Genomic DNA, 5648 nt, shown 5'->3' with positions numbered 1-5648 from the left:
AATACTGTTACGCTGAAAAAATTAATAAAAGGGGGAGGTAAATTGTCAAAAAAAAAAAAAAAAGATTATATTAATGAACATTGCATTACAATTAAACTTGGAGGAACACATAGAATATATTGGTATCATATGTCAAATGATTTACATGTTTTATCTTAATTATGTCTCATGAGAACATGAACCTAGATCCTATCATCTTCATTCTATAGAGGGTAAAAGTGAAGTTCACAAAGATTAACTTCCTTTTAAAAGATGACTCATCTCTCAGGAGTTAGAACTCAGTATTGAGGCAGTGAGTGTTAAATGCAAACAATGAATCTTGGAACACTACATCAAAAACTGATGATGTACTATATGGTAAATAACATAACACAATTTAAAAAAAACTCAGTATTGAAAAGGTATTAAACTCAGGTCCTTCTGATTCAAGGACCAACTGCCTAAACTATTTTTCTCTCAGCCTAGCCAATCTCTTGGATAAGGAAATAACTTAATCATATGCTCTAAAACCTTTGTGTTCCCTGATGTCTCTATTGTAGTTTAAGATGAGTAGGGATGCTGCTGTAGAAGGAGATGTCCATGGAAATGAGGAATGGGACAACTGTCCAAGAATTCACCTTGGAGGGGTTTCCTGCCATCCAGCACCTGGGAAAGGTCCTCTTCCTGGTGCACCTGCTGGCGTACGTGGCGTCCACTGCAGGCAATGTGGTCATAATCACCATCACCTGTGCTGATTCCCGGCTCCACACACCAATGTACTTGTTCCTCAGCATATTTTCCTTCTTGGAGTGTGGTGTCATAAATGCTGTTATTCCCAAGTTGTTGCTCATCTTTCTTCTAGGCAGGCAAACTATTTCCTTTCCTGCCTGTTTCGTACAAGCCTTTATTACTGTATTTCTGGGAGCAACAGGTTTCCTCCTCATAGCAGTGATGTCTCTGGATCGGTATGTGGCCATTTGCAAGCCTCTGCATTACCCAACTATCATGAACCTGAAGACTTGCTTCCTCCTGGTCACTGCCTGCTTCGCTTTGCCCTTCCCTCTCATCACTGGTCCACTAATAAAGTTTTCCCAGTTATCTTTCTGTGGTCCCCTTATCATCCCCCACTTCTTCTGTGACCTTGGCCCCCTGATTCATCTTTCCTGTTCTGACACCAGGTTTTTTGAAATGTTGACTTTTGCCCTCGCTTTGTTCATCCTTATAACATCCCTTATCATAACCATCATTGCGTACAGCAACATAGTAGTCACAATCATACAACTCCCATCAGCCAAGGAGAAACAGAGAGCTTTCTCCACCTGCTCCTCTCACCTCCTTGTCCTCTCTCTGATGTATGGCAGCTGTGTGTTCATATATGTGAAACCAAAGCAAACGAACAGGCTGGACTCCAACAGGGAGGCAGCCATTGTGAACACAGTGGTGACCCCATTGCTCAACCCTGTCATCTACACTCTGCGGAACAAACAGGTCCACCAAGCTCTGAGGGAGATGATGTGCAGAATGAAAATATCAAGATAAAAAAATAAAATCACAAAGCTTTGGAGTGGAAGACTTCTGGAAACCAGGTGTCTTCATTATGGCCCATAATATGAGGTCTAATGCATTTTCCCTGGCTACTTCATTTTAACACTGTACATATATCCCTAGAAAAATGGAAATCTGTTTTTGAAAAAAATCATTTATTGAATTTTTATTTCTCCCTCTGATATAAACAATGTGCTTGAAATTTCCAAAATTTTGTAGATGTATACACTTTTTATTTCACTTCTCTCTAGCCACAAACATGGCAAAACAAAATTAATAATGATTTACCAAAAGGCATTTAGATAATTAAATTTATAGAAGGTTGTATATTATGTTGTGGTTAGAAAGGAAAGGATGGAAATAGTACCAACGCTTAGGTCCACATTCCCTCCATGCCTAACTCAAGGAAATATTGGTCATAGTGCAGTTCACTTTGGAATATATATGGTTTGCATCAGACATGCTCTGAAATGCTGTTCTTAGCCCTTAGCTTAGCTACATATATATGCATCAATCTCAGGCTGGAGAGAAACAGAATCATTCTAAGGTTTAGGCCATTCTCTAAGGACAGGGAATGACAACAGCACCCCTTGGCTGACCAGTTCCTATTTCCTAGATTATTTATTATATCTACAACGCCTCAGATGCATAATGCATACATATGATTAATTCCTCTCTTAAAGCTGTTACCATAGAATATTTGTATAGATCAGTGGAAGGGAGCACTTATTTCAGACTTCTGTAATTTCTCCCAAGGATTCAAGTTGGGGGAACCTAAGTTATTTGCTTATCTACTTCATAATATGTTGAAAATAAACAAATTAAGTATTTTTTCCTGGTTGACTGATGTTGTCAACTATAATGTTATCTTCTGATTGATAACCTATTTTAAAAACATTTCCATGAAGTCAATCTTTATACTTTTGTACTTTTTGCATCTATTTTCCAGCGAGGTTGTGTCTATTTTTTTCTTCTGAGGAAACAGCTCTAAAAGATTAACACAATTTTTACTTTATTTTTAAACCAAGCCCTGAAGCTAAATATCAAATTCATTTCATGCAACATATTCTACTCCATGATTAGATCCTATTTGACCTTGAGCATCCTGTTACAAATTTCAATTTTATCTGATTGACAGTAAAGAAATACCCAACATGACCTAAAAATTCATAGATGATTATCTGTACACATTATATTAACAGGAGTTTGGAAAAGCCAATATCAAAGTGGGAAAATGTATACAGACACTGTACCCATTCTCTTTCCCAACAAAAAAATGCAGGCTTAGGGAAGCAGCAGTAGGGATGGGATGCAATGGGGCCGGATTAGACTCTGAATCATTTGCACTGGACAAGCCTGGTGCTGCCTTCAACTAACTGGTCAACTTCCAAAAATATGTAAGTCCTCTTCTTCACAAAATATGAAGATTGAGGGGTGCCTGTGTCGCTCAGTGGGTTAAGCCTCTGCCTTCGGCTCAGGTCATGATCCCAGGGTCCTGGGATTGAGCCCCGCATCAGGGTCTCTGCTCAGCTCAAAGGGGAGCCTGCTCCCCCCTCTCTCTTTCTGCCTGATTCCCTACCTACTTGTAATCTCTGTCAAATAAATAAATAAAGCCTTTAAAAAATACGAAGATTGAGCCATATAATCTCTAGGGTCCACTTTAAAAAACTAATGGCCATAGCAAAAAGGTGCTACAGGGACATGGAAATAATGTTCCACCCTGAGATCTGAACTACTGAAGAGTATGGAAGTAGACAAGTTTCAGTAATTTAGTAATAAATCAGGAAATCATGGTCAAATTACTGAAAGGAGTTTGAATACCCCCAAGGTTTTAGCCAGGATTTGATAATAACTGATTATATTTAAAGTAACTAAACACATTTTGTATTACCTTGAGAGAAACTACAATTATAGAGTGAGCATGACAAATAGAAAGTGAAGACCAGAAATACAAAACTGAGTCTATAAATCCAGGATGGTCGTTACCAGCCATATATGGGGCCCCCATGAAGGACAACCCTAATGAGGAAATTAGTGCACTAGATTGTGGTCCTATAAAACATTTTATTGAGACAAATTCCCTAAGTTAATTTTGTATTTATAATACTTCCAATCAAAAAATCAAACCACTTCGTTGAGGTATGAATGACATACAAAAAGCTGTAGATATAACGTTTATAATTTGATGTGTTTGGAGATAAGTATACACCCTTGAAACCATCATCATTATCAATGCATTAACATATCTATCACTTCCAGGCATTTCCTCCTGGTCCCCCTTGTTGATATTTTTTGCCCTTACAGTGTAGGTAAAAGAATTTAATTTAAGATATGCCCACTTAGCAAAATCTTAAGTAGGCAATAAAATATTATTAGTCACAGGCCCTATGTTATACAGATCTATAGGACTTATTATATATAACTGAAACTTGATCAATACCTACCGATTCTCCCTCCCTCAATCCCTGACAACCACAATTCTACACTCTGCTTCCATGTATTTGTTTAGATTCCACATATAAGTGAGAGCAGTGCAGTGTTTCAGGTCTATTTTACTCAGGATGTTGTCATCCAGGTATATCCATGTTGTTGCAAGTGGCAGGATCTTCTTCTTTATAAAGGCTGAATGATATTCCATATGTATATATGCCACATTTTCTTTACCCATTCTTTTTTACAAGGACTTTTAGGGTATTGGCCTATCTTAGCTATTGTGAAAACTGCTATAGTGAACATGCAAGTACAGATATCTCTTTGAGATTCGTATTTCAGTTCCTTTGGATATATACCCAGAGGTGAGATTTGCTGGCTCAAATGGTAATTCTATTGTGAAATGTGTCAGGAAACACTATATTCTTTACCAGAATGGCTGCACCAATTTACATGTCCATCAATAGTGTGCAAGGGTTCCTTTTTTCTCAACTTCCTTCCTAACCCTTCTTATCCTTTCTGGGGTTTTGGTAATACCCATCTAAAGAGTGTGAGATGATACCTCATTGTGATTTTCTTGTATTTTTCCCCTAGTGATGTTTGCATTTCTCTCTTTATATGTTTTGGAGACTTCATAGAAAAGGTAATTTTGGGAGGCACCTGGGTGTCTCAGTGGGTTAAGCCTCTGCTTTCCGCTCAGGTCATGATCTCAGGGTCATGCCCTGCATCAGGTTCTCTGCTCAGCAGGGAGCCTGCTTCCCCCTCTCTTTGCCTGTCTCTCTGCCTACTTGTGATCTCTTTCTCTCTCTCTGTCAAATAAATAAATAAAATCTTTTAAAAAAGAGAAAAGGTGATTTTTGGAAGACACAAGAAATTTTCCATTTGGCAATAGAAATGAAGGCCATTTCAAGATGGTCAACAAATTTGTGAAGCATGCAACTATAAAATGATTCCTTGATATGCTTTAGTGATGGTGAGATGGAAAAGAAATAGAACAAGTTGAGCTGAAGGCATAGGCAGAGTCTAAATTATCAGTGATGTCAAATGCCACATGCAGGAAGAGAGTTTTTCAGTAGTTGAATGGAAATAGACTCTCAAGAACCAAAATAAGAAGATATTTGGGTGACATTTAGTTTATCTGAGGGCAACAGGGGATTCATTAATGTTGAAATGCTGGTAAGCTAGGTCAGATTTGCATTAATAAGATCACTATGGCTTCATTGGGAATGTGAGTGTGTTTCAGAGTAACTGGGGTCTACAGTTTTATTAAATGTTCTGCCATTAGCACACTGGGTTCTCCAGCCTTCTATTCCTTGATGCAATTTTTTTTTTTGCAACCCACATAACAATTGCTTTTTAATGGACCAATAATGGCTCTGCCTTCCTTCTACCTTCCAGCCATCCCACTATACTTTTCATAGTGTGGGATTCAATCTGGAACCCTGCTGGCAAGGGAGTCTCTAAAATGTAGTTCCCAGAGTGTCAGCTGCTATGATCTAGAGGGTAGGGTAGAGCAGGGTGGAAACAACTGCTGCTACCTCTTCCCTCCAAATCCATCAAAAGAAAAAATGAAAAACAAAATTCAGCAGAGGGTGCTCCAAGATAATATTGCATACTTAAAACACCACTAAGTATTGAGGTCAATAATCAACAAAAGAAAAATCTTTTTTATAAATCAAAAGTATAATAGCTGA

General features: G+C 38.1%; 1 pseudogene; it reads left to right on the top strand.

Moving 5' to 3' along the window:
- The first annotated feature begins 555 nt into the window (after positions 1-555).
- LOC123955697 lies at positions 556-1518 on the top strand (annotated as a pseudogene).
- The last annotated feature ends 4130 nt before the right edge of the window (positions 1519-5648 follow it).

Source organism: Meles meles, chromosome 13, assembly GCF_922984935.1.
Source record: "Meles meles chromosome 13, mMelMel3.1 paternal haplotype, whole genome shotgun sequence".
NCBI classification, from domain to species: Eukaryota; Metazoa; Chordata; class Mammalia; order Carnivora; family Mustelidae; genus Meles; species Meles meles.
This window is presented reverse-complemented; position numbering and strand designations above follow the sequence as displayed.